This window comes from Musca autumnalis, unplaced genomic scaffold (assembly GCF_047663935.1).
Source record: "Musca autumnalis isolate F117 unplaced genomic scaffold, ASM4766393v1 scaffold_5, whole genome shotgun sequence".
Lineage (NCBI taxonomy): Eukaryota > Metazoa > Arthropoda > Insecta > Diptera > Muscidae > Musca > Musca autumnalis.
Window position 1 is genome coordinate 126586565 of NW_027412088.1, and position 15974 is coordinate 126602538.

Genomic DNA, 15974 nt, shown 5'->3' on the forward strand with positions numbered 1-15974 from the left:
CAGTTCAAAGTCTATATATTAACCTTATCGACAATTCATGGATTCACCTGAAGAGAAAAGTCGGGAATAGGTCGCCCACTAACAGGAGGGACTAAATAAAATGCAATAAAGAAGTATGGCAAAAATACCATTGGAATATGGCATTCCTAAACTTCTTTATTAAATTCAGATACGTTTACAAGCTGGTTTTGATGCTAAAGTTGGGCATACGAAATATTAGAACCAAATTTTCGAAAAATACCGTGAAAGACTGAAAAGTTGTGAATTTTGCAATTCTTTAGTTGACAGTGCAAATAATGAGTTGTTCTCATTTTTGTTAATTTTAAGAAAATGTTTAGTGAAATTTAGCTACTTTTTATTTTATTATATTAATAAACATCTCTAAGAATTATACTGTTAACAAAAATATTAAAAATTATATTTATTTACACCAATAAAATGATGTTTTATTTTAAATTTGTAACAATTTTGGTTTTGCAATAATTAAGTTGACTAACTGTATACACAACTGTCTGCAAGTTACTTGCATGTGTAATCATTAGGTAAGCCTTAAATATAAACTCAAACTCTGTGTTACATCAAATAATCTGAGAGTGCTTATAGACGCAACGTACATCCCTATAATCGTACCTCTAGTTAACTAGAAGGATAATGAATAGCACGAGCAATGTGGTCCCTGTGCAGCGGATTTCTTACAATATACACTACAATATCAATATGATAAAATTCTTCAGCCGAATGTCAACAACTTGAGACCTGCGCCGAGCAAAGTTTGTCGGCGGCGGCGGCTTATGTTGAAAAATGTCAGCGGCGGCTATCAGCCGGCTGTGAGCCGATGTTTAAGGGGTGTTTACACTATCTATCAATGTCATATGAGCTGTCACTCTTTTATCCATTCGACATCCTTTATGTTTGTCAAAGTCCATGCCACTTTTATTTTTTGCGTTCACACTAGCATACAATTGCATATTATCACAAAATATAAATCACTCCTGAAATCTCATAGGGATTTCATTTGACGTTTAACCTATGGATTTGACAGTTGAAATCGAGTGGATTTCGTAAATGTAAACCAAGCATTAACAACTTTAATCGCACTCACATTTTCGTTTTCTCTATGGGTTTTCTACACGGTATGTTTTTTACATATTCATGCATAGCAAATGTCACTTTTTTCGCCAATATGTAATTCCTTCTGCAGGGCAAAATTTTATTTTTCATTCCTTTTCTGTTGTTTTTTTGTATCGCGTACAAACAAAACAGCTGTTTTATTTTTAGGTTTTTGCCTTTTTAGGGGCGAAGGCCATTATTTGTGAGATTTAATTAATTTAATTAATCGAGCTTTTTATGACCTAAGGAGATTACATTGAAAAATTGATATCTAGCGAAGTCCTACACACACATCAACCACTATGCGACGATCGTTTCGTTAGCTGGTTAGGCTAACATCATCAGGCATATTAGATGTTGTTGTTGTTGCTAGACAATTTTCGCCATTTGGAACTCCTATTTATGCATCCAAGATTGCAATTTTGCATTTGTGAAGTTCAAATTGAAGCTTTTTATTTCCAAAGACGACTCATTTGTCCCCCTTCTATTGCAGAAATCAATTTTTTCAATGTTGCATTCATATTACAGTCGATGGCTTTTTTCCACCGTAGACTGTAAATATGTCTTTCACATCGAAAGATTTTTTAAGTGGATTGTGGTTTAGAACGCTAAGACGTCAGCAACATTGTCTGTTAGTTGGCGACGACCCAGGTTCGAATCCCAGCCGGGCTCAGCTGAATGTTTTATTTTTAGGTTTTTGCCTTTTTAGGGGCGAAGGCCATTATTTGTGAGATTTAATTAATTTAATTAATCGAGCTTTTTATGACCTAAGGAGATTACATTGAAAAATTGATATCTAGCGAAGTCCTACACACACATCAACCACTATGCGACGATCGTTTCGTTAGCTGGTTAGGCTAACATCATCAGGCATATTAGATATTGTTGTTGTTGCTAGACAATTTTCGCCATTTGGAGCTCCTATTTATGCATCCAAGATTGCAATTTTGCATTTGTGAAGTTCAAATTGAAGCTTTTTATTTCCAAAGACGACTCATTTGTCCCCCTTCTATTGCAGAAATCAATTTTTTCAATGTTGCATTCATATTACAGTCGATGGCTTTTTTCCACCGTAGACTGTAAATATGTCTTTCACATCGAAAGATTTTTTAAGTGGATTGTGGTTTAGAACGCTAAGACGTCAGCAACATTGTCTGTTAGTTGGCGACGACCCTTTGGTTTTTACATATTGTTACGAATGTAACTGATAGGTTTAAGTTAGTTTAGTTTAATTTCCGTTAATTTAAAAATTTGAATTGTAACGTAAAGTTTTTATTACGCAGTTACTTTATTTAAGCAACAACAACTACCATGTAGAATTCTCTTGATCATTCTAGTTGTCACATTACCTTTTTGTTAATGTTCTTTTGTTTGTTTTGCCATAATCATGTAATTATCGTTTAGTTTGTTACTTCTTTTCTTGCATTTAGTTGTTGTTGTAGTTACGTCATTACTGTGCTTGTATGTATGTGAGTATAGTTGTTCGCTTAGTGCGAATGTGCGTCTGTGTGTTCATTGCACAGATTCGAGATGTTGCCAGATTTCTAGATATTTCTAGACCAAGGAGATTTTGGGTATAAATAGAGTTACGAATGGCAACATTGGGTGAGTCGTGTTTTAAGCGTTGAACTGAACAGATCGGTTAAATAAGAGCTGCGTGCTAACTAGAGACTTGCTGTGTGCATTGTAATTAAAGTCGGTTCTGAATAAGTGTAATAAAGTAAATAAAGCATTGTAGAAACGTAATCTAAAACGAACCCTGTTTTAATTTGTACAAATCGTATCGGGGAATAAAACAACGTCTACACGGAGATTAGTTAAATCTAATTCCGTAACAATTGGTGTCAGCAGTGAGATTACGATCATCCTACAATGAAGTTTAAGGATCTGCGAGTGGAAGACTTGAAGAAGGAGCTAAGTAAGTTGGAGTTGTGTTCTACTGGCAACAAGGCCGAACTACAAAAACGCTTGTTGGAAGAGTTCGAGCGCCGTGGAATGAACATCGACGCATATGAGTTCGACAGTAAGGAGGAAGTCGAGTTGTCGGCAAAGGGCGAATCCTCCGTTGAGGAAGTTTCATCGGTAGCTGCCAGTGGAGACGATTTGAAATCAATGCTGGCTATGATGATGCTGGAAATTAAGAAAATAGAAGGTAGCTCCATGGAAATGAATAAGAAAAATGAAGAAACTTCCAGACTTATGATGGAGAAATTAGATGCTAAAATGGAAGAAAATTCCAGAAAGAGTGAAGAATATTCCAGGAAATTGGAGGAAAAGTTAGAAGAGAACTCTAGAAATATTAACGAGAAACTCGAGAACATCACGTTAGTGATTGAAAAGAGAGTAGAAAACGTGGAAGTACAAATGAAAGAGTTGGATAAAAAGATTTTGTCTGTTGACGAGAAAGTTCTGGCCCATGATGAGAAATTTGTGAACCTTGAAAAGAAAATGTCGGAACTGGAAATCAAAGGTGGCCCAGTGAGAGCTATTCATAACACGTTAAAAATTAAGCCTCCAGTGTTCGACGGCTCTACCTCTTTCAATGTGTTCAAATTACAGTTCGAGACATTGGCTGCTAGAGATTCTTGGAACGACAACGACAAGGCGGTATCACTCCTTATGGCATTGAAGGGTGATGCTGCTGACGTATTACAGAGTATTCCCGCCGCTTCTAGGAACAACTATGGAGATATAATGGCTGCTCTTGAACGTAAGTACGGTAGTGAACACAAGCAAGAGATCTACCGAATGGAACTGAGGGGAAGAGTCCAGAAGCCAGATGAGACCTTACAAGACTTTGCGGCTGATATAGAGCGATTGGCGCAGCTGGCATATCCAGGAGAGACACATCCATTGGTGGACCGCATAAAGATTGAAACATTTGCTAGTGGTATTCGTGATCCAGAGATAAAATTTGCGACGTATGCGGCACCGATAGGAACATTTGCAGAAACCGTGTCATTTGCCCTGGCCCAAGAAACCGCGAGGATGCTGGTGAAACCTAAAGCTTACAACGTGCGGAGGCTGCAAGTTGAGGACAACAATTCTCAGACCGTTGTCGATCCGCTAAAGGATGCACTAATGCGTGTGAAACGAGGGGCTGGTAAAACGAGAAAGACTTGCTACAACTGTCGTAAAGCTGGACACATTGCACGAGAATGCATATTGCAACGACCAAGGCTCAGATCTACCTCACCGCCTTCAAAAAGCGACGGCCAACCGGTGGCCAAGAATCTGGAAAGAGAGACATCAGGTGAATCAAATAAAGTGAATTCCGTCAATCACGAGACGCCGATGGCAGAGGATGAAAACGATGGTCCCACTATCTCTATAGCCATAGTCCAGCAGGAGAATCACAACTTGACGGTTAAAGGCTTCGTCAATGGTGTATTTCGTACCTTGACATTGGACACTGGTGCAACAAAGTCCATTATTAGACCGGATTTGGTAAAAGGGAAGGTATTGCCGTTAAATGGAGTCAAATTGCGGACGGCCACAGGCGAGACTGCGACGGTGCATGGAAAGGCCTACCAAAGGCTGAGCATGGGTAGAAAATCGGTAAATTTCGATTTTATAGTGGCCGATATTGTGGACGAAGTTATACTTGGTGTAGACTTCATGATTGCCTTCGATATCAACCTGGACATAAAGCACCATGTGATGACATGGTCCAATGTGGAAATACCGATAAGTGTGGGCTACAACGAGAAAAGCAAACATCGCCCAAAGGCAGAATCCGGAGAGATCGCTGTCGATGTCCGTACGCTGAAGGTGGAAGCCGCCGACAATTGGCCCGTAGGAAAGCGGAAGAATCCAGCAACGAAGACGAGAAAGCGAAGATGTATGTCGAGGAAAGGTCCATCGAAAAGCGGCCGTACAACAAGGAAGGACAAGTCCGATGACGACCAGGTGGCACTTAGGAAGGTGACCACAAAGAAAGAAGGTATAACGTCAGGATTCCTGGAGAGAAAGCAATGTCGTTCAGAAGAGCAAAAGTCCAAAGCTGACGCAGTAGAGGGTACATCAAAAACAGTTGCCATCACTACGGAACGAGAATTGCGTCTAGTCAAGAGGAACAGGCTTAAGCGGGAGGCTGTGTTACCATTGCCCATACCACCGAGAGGGAACTGTGCCTATTCGGGACGAACAGGCTTAAGCGGGAGGCAATGTTACGAATGTAACTGATAGGTTTAAGTTAGTTTAGTTTAATTCCGTTAATTTAAAAATTTGAATTGTAACGTAAAGTTTTTATTACGCAGTTACTTTATTTAAGCAACAACAACTACCATGTAGAATTCTCTTGATCATTCTAGTTGTCACATTACCTTTTTGTTAATGTTCTTTTGTTTGTTTTGCCATAATCATGTAATTATCGTTTAGTTTGTTACTTCTTTTCTTGCATTTAGTTGTTGTTGTAGTTACGTCATTACTGTGCTTGTATGTATGTGAGTATAGTTGTTCGCTTAGTGCGAATGTGCGTCTGTGTGTTCATTGCACAGATTCGAGATGTTGCCAGATTTCTAGATATTTCTAGACCAAGGAGATTTTGGGTATAAATAGAGTTACGAATGGCAACATTGGGTGAGTCGTGTTTTAAGCGTTGAACTGAACAGATCGGTTAAATAAGAGCTGCGTGCTAACAAGAGACTTGCTGTGTGCTTTGTAATTAAAGTCGGTTCTGAATAAGTGTAATAAAGTAAATAAAGCATTGTAGAAACGTAATCTAAAACGAACCCTGTTTTAATTGGTACAAATCGTATCGGGGAATAAAACAACGTCTACACGGAGATTAGTTAAATCTAATTCCGTAACAATATGTATGCACATAACGCTTTGATGAATTGAAATTTCTGCATGGTTCACACCATGGTACAATAATTCTTAGGTAGGCCACAGCTAACAGCTAATTACAATTTTTTTTTTGTTATGGCTTAATCTGTCAAAACCGTGTTGACATGCAGAGTTGATATTTATTATTGATCAAAAAATTCAACTCTGTTTTGTTTTCATTTCAACATTTTGTTCTTCTTCTTCTTTGTATACTCATCCGTTATCATTCATCAACACAATTTTGACGTTTTAAGCCATAGCAACAGGGTTGTATTTTTTTGGCGATTCTCATACCTGGCCTACCTATGAATTATTGTACCATGGTTCACACCATATGTACAAAATTCAGATTTGTGACAGTTGGTATGCACGAATATGTAAAAACCATACCGTGTAGAAACCCCATTACCGATTTCCTTCATTTTTGGTAAAATTGTTAGGGGTAGTTTACACTATATGTAAATTCACCCCTGCACCCTGTTTATCGTCAAATGCTTAAATTTGACCTTTTTGCTGTCATTAACGAGCTAGCACTTGAAAAAGCTTCTTCTGATGATGCGCTCGTTGGTGGGATACATAAAAGTGAAGAGGCTAATTTCGCCATTTTGTCTTTTATGTTATCGAAAAGAATAATAAAATTTTTTAGATTCTTGCAGTACTGGAACAGACCATATACGTTCAAACTGGAATGGCAAATTTTCTTCTCAATTTCTTTTAAAATTAGTAGTTTAGGCACGCAAATAATGTTTTTGTCAAGTTTCTGTTTCTTCTTCACACTCATTTTCTCATTTGATCATTCAAAGGCAATAGAAATGTGATATTTATTATAGAAATTAAATTTAATTAAAAAATAAAAAATACATATGTACATATATGTTTACTATTAATTGGTCTGTTCCTTTACTTTAAAAAATGGTAACAGTGGCAAAAAATGGTAAAAGTGGTGAACTGGTCTCATATAAATTGTATGCTTCTTAAAGTAAAGGAACGCTTTGCAGGTTAAAAATGGTAAGAAATGGTAACCTCAGGCAGGTAAAGGAACAGAGCTAATTTTTACTGATAATTTGTTGTTCAATTTACTTTTCATCACAAAATTTTTTAATTCAAATGTATGCGCTGCTGTTTATTTGCCAGCGGAGAAAATAAAATGATAGAAAATTCAGAAAAAACTGCGAAGAATAATGAAACAAAACATAATTTGCGAGTACAGGGGTGTGTGTACCCCCTTAATTCCTCTCTACTCCCTCTCCCATAAACTCAATTTTTATTTCCCATAACTTTGAACACCTAAACACCGAATAAGGAATTTTTAATGTTGTTTATAACACGTGCCGCTACTCACAACGGACCGTATATGCCGAGCCCTTTAGGTCCAAAATTCAACGGATTTTTTGCGTCGGTTTGATAGAGTAAAGCGAAGAATGCTAGCAACGAGCTAATTGAGTTTGGGCCTATATATTTTCAAAAATTACACGCCACGTAGAAACCAAACTCGTCGGTATAGACCACTACCTACCCGTTATATAGGCGTTGAAATTACGGACATAAAGGCCCCGGCACATAAGGTCGGTTGAGCGTCGCGTTACAACAACCGCATGAAAACTTCAAGAACAAACTGAGCATCACTTATAAATTGTTCATGTGGTTGTTTTCAACTCGCAACGCGGGCTTAAAGGCCCTGGCACATACGGTCCGTTGGATGGCACTTTGTGACACCAAGTCTTTAAAGGCCTAGGCACATACGGTCCTTTGTGAGTCCCGTAACGCGTCGAATACAACAACCACATAAAAATGAGTAAGTGATGCCAAGTTTGTTCTTGAAATTTTCATGTGGTTGTTGTAACGTTGTATATATGTTGTAACGCGGCGCTCAACGGAGCGTATGTATTTGACACTTTAGTTATCTTTACCTACGCGTTTGGTAATTTCTACATGTCATTTATCAAGCGTTTACGCATGACAGGACAGTTGACTTCATGTATTGATTGTCAAAATCCCGAAACTTGCCTGTGTGACGTAGGCGTCCCGACAACTGCAAAAATAGTTGTAAAATTATGAATGTTTTCCGTTCACATATTCTGTTTTTGTTCAGGTTCTTTTGTTTCAACACATTTCAATTATTATTCCACTAAGTTTTACAAAAATGTTAAAATTTATTTACCCGACTGTCTATGGAAAAATTATGGACAACTGGAAGACACCCAGCAAAAAAATTTGGAAGTTGTGCAGGTGGAGTTATGATTTCAATACATCCTTCGATGCAATCAATACGGAGTTAGGAAAAATGTACTCCGTTGGATACTTTTTATAAGCAGATGCTTTAGAGATCCCTACAAAACAAAATCAGTTGGTTGATCCCTACCCGCCGCTGCCGACAGCAGCCGACAAATGTACCATGCAAAAAGTTTGCAGTTTAATCAGTACAAGTGTACAGTGCAATTACCGTTGCAGTACATTTTTTCCTACCCAGCAAAAAGTTTGCATCCGCGGATGCAGTTGAATCACTTAAAGTGTACAGTACAAGTGCCGTTGGAGTACATCTTTTCCTATGAATTCACTTATGAATTTTACAAGAGAGCGCGCAGGTAGGATGCACTCCATTTTGCTTCCACAGCACACAGCTAGGATGCACTCCATTTTCGATCCAAATCACAGCTTTTGATGTAGTGTTTCGGATTGAATTTAAAGGCACTCTTCGGATTGCATTTTTAATCAAAACAAGAACACAAAGAACTTTATTATATAAACACAAATTAAAAAGTTTCCATTAAATTCAATCACATTTGAGCTTACTTCCTCCGTTTTCGATTTATTCCAAGCGCATCTGATTTTCTTTCATCATCCTAAAGTTGTTTTATGTTGCCTTCCCATCACTAGTTCAGCTTTCGAAATGGACTTCAACTCCACTCCATTAAAAATTTCCGTCTCGTGAATTACAGCAAAAATGTTCGCAACTTAAGTTGTTATTTCTTTATTTTATAACAAATTCTTCGAAATGTATACACTCTTGTTTATCTTTTGAAGAAGTGTGTAGGGATCAACCAACTGTTTCTTCTGTAGGGATCTCTAGAGCAACTGCTTATAAAATGTATCGAACGGAGTGCATTTTTCATAACTCTGTTAGACTACATCGAAAGATGTTGTGAAATCATAATTCGAATTGCACAACTTCCAAAATTTTTTGCTGGGTTGTTTATCATTTGAAGAAACAAAGACATAAATACAACTAAAACATGACAAAATGCATGCAACAAAAAAATGTTTACGAAACTTTGTATAGAAACATTACCCTTAACAGGTTGCAGTTAATTCAAAATCGCAACCAAGGAGGAACATTTCATGTAATGGTATCAGAAACGAAATTTATGAATTCAAGGATCTATTCAAGAATAATTCTATGTCAATTGGATCGGTAAATTCGGTTAAATACGTAAAAATGTATAAAAGAAAAAAATGTTATATCACCATATCGTGATATAACATTATGTTAAATTCAAAAGCCATTCACTGAAGAATGATAGCAAAAACAATGTCTTATCTTGTTGTATTTATGTCTTTGGAAGAAATGTCAACCAACTGTTTTTTTCGGTAGGGATCTCTACAGCAACTGCTTACAAAATGTATCGAACGGATTGCATTTTTCATAACTCGGTTGGACTACATCGAAAGATGTTGTGAAATCATAACTCCAATTGCACAACTTCCAAAATTTTTTGCTGGGGTGATTTCGATGTTGACTTCGCTGAAATCACGAAATGAGATGATTTCATTTTTGTATGCAAAATCATGATAAATTTTGCTTGACTCCGCGCGAAATTACGAAACGCCTTCGAAATCACGAAACGGCGCCGAATGTAAACCAAACATAATGCCCGTAATTTCAACGCCTAGGTAAACTTGTAGGTAGCTACCTACCTATTAGTTATCTTTACCTACGCGTTTAATAATTTCTACTTGCCATTTACCGAGGCGTGTAGTTTTTGAAAACACGTGGTAACATTGGTGATTTTCATTCATGATTTCGCAAAATCATTGCCACACAGAAGTGTTTTACAACTTTTAACACAATAGCAACGATCAACCAGGTAAACACGGCCGTTTTCGACCCGGTAACGTTACTTATGGATTGAAACGGGGGGTATCTATGAACTCATAGATAACTACGCGTAGAAATTACGGGCATAAATGGTCTTCTATATATTGACAAAAATCTATAACAACACAAACTATTTTACCTCAAAAAAGTATTTTGCCTTTAAAGCCTTTACCTAATTAACTGCGTGTGCGTTCAAAAAAACAAAAACAAAATACATACATGTATTTCAAATTGAAAACAATACATGTATTTTGTTTTTTTGAACGCACACGCAACACGCAGTTAATTAGGTAAAGGCTTAACATATTTTTTGAGAAAATGACATTTATTTTACACGCTAAGGATTTTTATAGTAACTGTTTGCGGAGCAATAAAAAGAAATAAAAAAACCAAAACGAAAAACACCAGTATCAATTCTTTTGATAATAAAAATAATAAAATCTCTTTATTGAATAAATATTGTTGGAAACAATATTTTTACCTTTTTATTTACAGTGGTGTTGTTTGGTGGACGAAAATCCAAAGAGAAGTGAAGTATAATAGTAACGAGTAAGCTAGGTGTTGCAAAGTGGCGCGAATTTAACTCGTTAGAATTTGACATATATCACTTGGTGCGAATGCACAAAGTTGCATTTGGGTTAGAGATACGCAAATTCTAACGGCAGAAGAAATTAAGTTTCCTAAAATGCGGAAATCATTTGGAATTAAACATTTCTCGGCCACCTTGGAACATCCAGCGATGTTACAACTAAAAAAACTTAATATCTAGTTATGAATGTGTATATATATATATGAAATTTCAAGGGTAGAACCGTCAATGGTGAGCATTTGTTTTCAATTAATTTATTATTCATTTTTTCTTAAACAACTGACTCGGAGAGTCCATGCCAGCTAACATTGGCGCTACAACTTCAACTTACATACTACAGGGCCCAGTAATAACCCACCCAAATATGGTGAGTTGAGCCAACGGAAAACCCGGGTTCGAGAAGGTTTGCATCTTTATGATTCTGGGGTAAACCTCAGACCCAAGAATGAGACCTATGTGTCCCGCCCTATAGAACTCGGGATCTGCTAATTGTAGACCAGCATATCTTTCCTTAATACTCTCTGGTGCTGACGTCGAAGGTTTCACGATATTTCGTAACGGCATGACCTGCGCAAACACCGTCACGTTTAGGGCCCGTTCATACAAAGACCCCACATTTATTTGGGAAAACATGCCATGTCCCATTGGCACCACACCCAACTGAAGCTTCTCCGCAAGCGACTGGCAGATCCGACTGTGCCCCGAACACGAGTCTAAAAGAGCCCTTACGGGTATTCTTCTCTCACCTATATTGATGTTCACAATCATTGTTGGGGTCAATGTCACGGTTGGCTGGAAGGAAAGCAAAGGAGCGGACATGGGGATGGGATTTTGGAAGGGAGTGAAAGATATTTCGTTGTTAGAGGATGGGACAGAAGGATGTGAACGCACATTTCTGCGGTTTGGCCTCCTAAGATCCAGATTTGGTGAATTGTTTGTGGGGTGTAGCAGAGTGTGGTGATCACGTTGACAGATCTGGCATCTTTTTGGGTTCCGACAATTCCTGTAAAAATGGTCCTCATTAAGACAGTTCGAACACAACCGTTTGGACACCACGACCCGAACTTTGCCCTCATGGGACAAACTTTGAAATTTACCACAGTCACGAAGTTTGTGACCGTGATTGCAGAATGCGCAGCGCTGTTCACTTCTTCTCGAACCTGAGTTTTTCCGAATAGATACAGTCGACGGAGCCGACTTACTTTGGTCCGCGGATACGGAATTCTTCAACGGTTCACCCGAAGCCTTTGGTGCAACCTCCCGGATAGGAGCGGCTTCCGTGATATCTAAATCAAAGCTAGGAGCCCGAGGTGTGTGTGCAGTCTCCCGGATAGGAGTCACCTCGTCTCTATTTGCCTTAAGGGCACTACCATCATCTACTGGAGGACGGGGTGCAACCTCCCGGATAAGAGCCGCCTCCATTTTCTCCGCAATATTCGGATCTTCCTTATCAATTTTCTTTTCAGGAGCCATCTTTACATCGCAGTCCCTCTCCTCATCAGACATCAATAGCTCGTCTTCAAAGTTGGGGAGGGTAGCGGCAATCTTGCTCATATTTTCCATTCTATGAAAAAGAGAGATGCCGCGATAATATTATAAGAAACAATTACTCGTTGGCCAGAATGACCAACTTGACTACCGGTCGTCTTACAACACCGTTTTCTGTGCGGACATCCGCCACGCGTACGTGTCCGTCGACACCCGGAAACACGTTGATAACGCGACCTAGTTTCCACGAAGTGGGGGGTAATTGTTCATTACGAATGACGACTAAATCGTCCGTCTGTATATCGCGCTCCGGATATTTCCATTTATAGCGCTTGTGAAGACCTTTCAAATACTCTTCCTTCCACCGAAGGCAGAATTGTTGAGTTAAAGCTTTCATTTTTCTAAACCGGTTAACGATATGCAGGGGAGATTCATTTATTGTTGGCTCCGGAGGAGCAAGAATTGGAGATCCTATCAAAAAATGTCCCGGAGTAAGTGCCACTTGAGAATCTGGACTGTCGTTCATAGGACACAGTGGCCGCGAATTTAAACATGCTTCTATCCTACATAGAAGTGTAGACAGTTCCTCAAACGTATATTTTATGTTCTTTGCATGCTTCTTAAAATGCATCTTGAAACTTTTCACAGCTGCTTCCCAAAGGCCACCCATATGTGGAGCCCCAGCAGCTATGAAATTCCATGTTATTTCCTGATAACTCAATTCAGAACATATACGCTCACGACTTTCCCTCAAGAAACCTTTGAAATCCTCCTCTAGGTGTCGCGAAGCTCCAACGAAGTTGGTGCCGTTATCCGAAAACATCGTTTTAGGACAACCGCGACGCGAAATAAATCTATGAAATGCTGCTAGGAAAGTTGTTGTGAATAAATCAGAAGCAGCTTCTAAGTGTACGGCCTTTGTCGAAAAACAAACAAAAACGCAGATGTATCCTTTAGTAATCTTGCAACATCTGCCCGTGAATGACTTTATGTCAGCAGGCCCTGCAAAATCTACCCCTGTGGTAGCAAATGGCCTAGTGAAAGTTGTTCTCTCCGGAGGAAGAGCTGCCATGATTTGAGTACAAACTCGACTTTTGTACAATGAACAACGCATGCAACGACTAATTACTGTACGAATCAATGTAGTGAGACGAGGTACCCAATATTCACTACGAACGAGACGCAACATTAATTGAATTTGTCCATGGATTGAACGAATGTGAATATCCTGCAGTAACAAATAAGTAAAGCGACTATGATATGGAAGTAGTATAGGATGAGTCTCCGAAGGAGAAAGAGTTGGCGACCTAACTAAACGCCCATTGATTCTCATAACACCGGCTTCATCTAAATACGGATTTAATGACAAAATCGAACTTTTAGGATGCAACGGCTTTTTATTTAACAGACAATCATACTCTTCTGCATAATGTACCTTCTGAGCTAAAATTGCTAAACGTATTTTAACACAATGAATCTCAGAACTTGAAAGAGCTATTTCCTCAAAATTATGATTTCCTTTATGCAGACGATGAGTGTTGTGGAAAAACCTAATCATGTATCCAATGGCCCCTATAGCCGTTTTCAAACACGAAAATCTTTCTAAAATGTCAGAATATTCTGAAAAGAACGAGACATGACTTTTAACACCTCGCATCTCTACATCCGTATCAAGAGACGATAAATCAGGAATATTCCATTGCGACCTATCAGAACGAAGCCAAGTAGGACCACACCACCACATTTCAGATGCAGCTAAGTCTGCCGGCGAAAGTCCACGACTACCTAAATCTGCGGGATTGTCTTCTGAGCGCACGTGATACCAATTTTCTTGACCAACGTTTTCATGAATTCTGTTCACCCTATTGGCAACGAACGTTGTCCAAGTTGAAGGGGTTTTTTTTAAGCCACGAGAGGACGATCGTAGAATCTGTCCAGCAATATATCCTATGAAAATCTATACCAATCTCAGAAATAATTGATTTCACCAACTCTGAAGCCAAAACTGCACCACATAGTTCCAACCTAGGCAATGAAATCGACTTAAGCGGAGCAACCTTGGTCTTACAAGATAGTAAATTTGTGTAAATTTGCCCATTCGGTGTGACAATACGAATATATATCACCCCCGCGTATGCCTTTACTGAGGCATCAGAAAAAACGTGAAGTTCGGCTTGACAATCTGGGGCATAATTAACCCATCGAGGAATGTTATTGTAATTAACATCCTTATAGGTGTTCACAAAACTTTGCCATTCACTTGCCGTCGAAGATGGTAGTGAATCATCCCAGTCAATTTTATCTTGCCAAACCTTTTGCATTATAATTTTGGCTACCACTATCACTGGTCCTAACCAGCCTACAGGATCAAACAACTTTGCGATAGTGGATAAAACTTCCCGTTTGGTATATTTATCTTTGTGAGCGAGAGGGTTCACACTGAAATAGAACAGATCTGTTTGCGCGTTCCATCGAATCCCTAGAGGTTTGGAACTACTCGCTTCTACGAATGTAAGAAGCTTTGTGTCGTACAAATGTTCAGGGGGCAAGCTTTCTAGTATGGTACGGTCATTCGACGTCCACTTTCTTAATTCAAATTTGGCAGATAATAATGCTTGAATCAGTTCATCACGAGCCTTTTGAGCGGAGCCCAAATCGTGATAACCTGCCAAAACGTCATCCACATACATACACCTACGTAAGATGTGGGCTGCAAGCGGAAATTCCCTTTCAGTATCGTCAGCTAATTGTAATAAAGTCCGTATAGCTAAATACGGTGCACAGTTTGGAGCTGTTTGGAGCTCATAGTCTTGAATGTCTTGGTCGGGAGAATCCCTAAAAACTATTCTTTGAAGAGGTGTGTGTTGGGAACAAACTCTAATTTGGCGATACATTTGAGTTATATCGCAGTTAAAGACAAACTGGAAGAGTCTCCATCTTAATATAAGCAGGACTAAATCTAACTGCAAAGTGGGACCTACATACAAAATGTCGTTAAGACTTTTGCCACTAGAAGTTCCGCTAGAGGCGTTGAAAACGACTCTTAATTTGGTAGTGGGCTTCTCTGGATTTATCACAGGGTGATGAGGCAAATAGCAAACCATGGAAGTGGCTGAAGAAACAGGCTTCATGTGACCTAACTCTAAATATTCCTATCGTACACCTCCTTAATTTCTGGTTTTCGTAAGAGGGAAGCCTCGTTACGAAGGAATTGTCGTAAAGAATTCGTTCTTGAATGTCCTAACGCTGATTGACCTAAATATTCTGGCTTAATGGGAAGGGTGACCACATATCTGCCCTCAGAGTCCCGGACAGTAGTGGACTTGAAATTCTCCTCACAAAATTTGTCCGATGGAGACAAAATTGACCGTTTAGGGGGTTCCTCTAATTCCCAAAAACGTAACAATGCCTTGTCTACATTTGCCTCTTCTGAATAGTTAAGAGTAGTGGAATGTACCCTCACACTGGAATTTGGAACTGGGCCGGTAACTATCCACCCGAAAACTGTCTTCTGCGCCACTAATGAATCTAACAGATTAATATGAGTTCCCTGCAATAAAATTCGTGGGTATAAATCTGCTCCTATTAACATATCTACCGGTCTACAGTCGAATAACTGTGTATCTGCCAAACGAAGATTTGGCAATCGTGAAGCGAACTCAGGACTAACCAAAAAGGATGGTAAATTGCCTGAAATACTAGGAATCACTAGCGCCGTTAACTGAAATACCAAAGAATCCTGTATAGGAGAGGCAATATTCAGCGAACATATCTTCCTAGAAGTAGTGGCCACTGTCTGATTTACCCCTGAAACCGTGGCAAGAGTCGAACTTGCGGAGATACCTAACTGACGCTGCAATT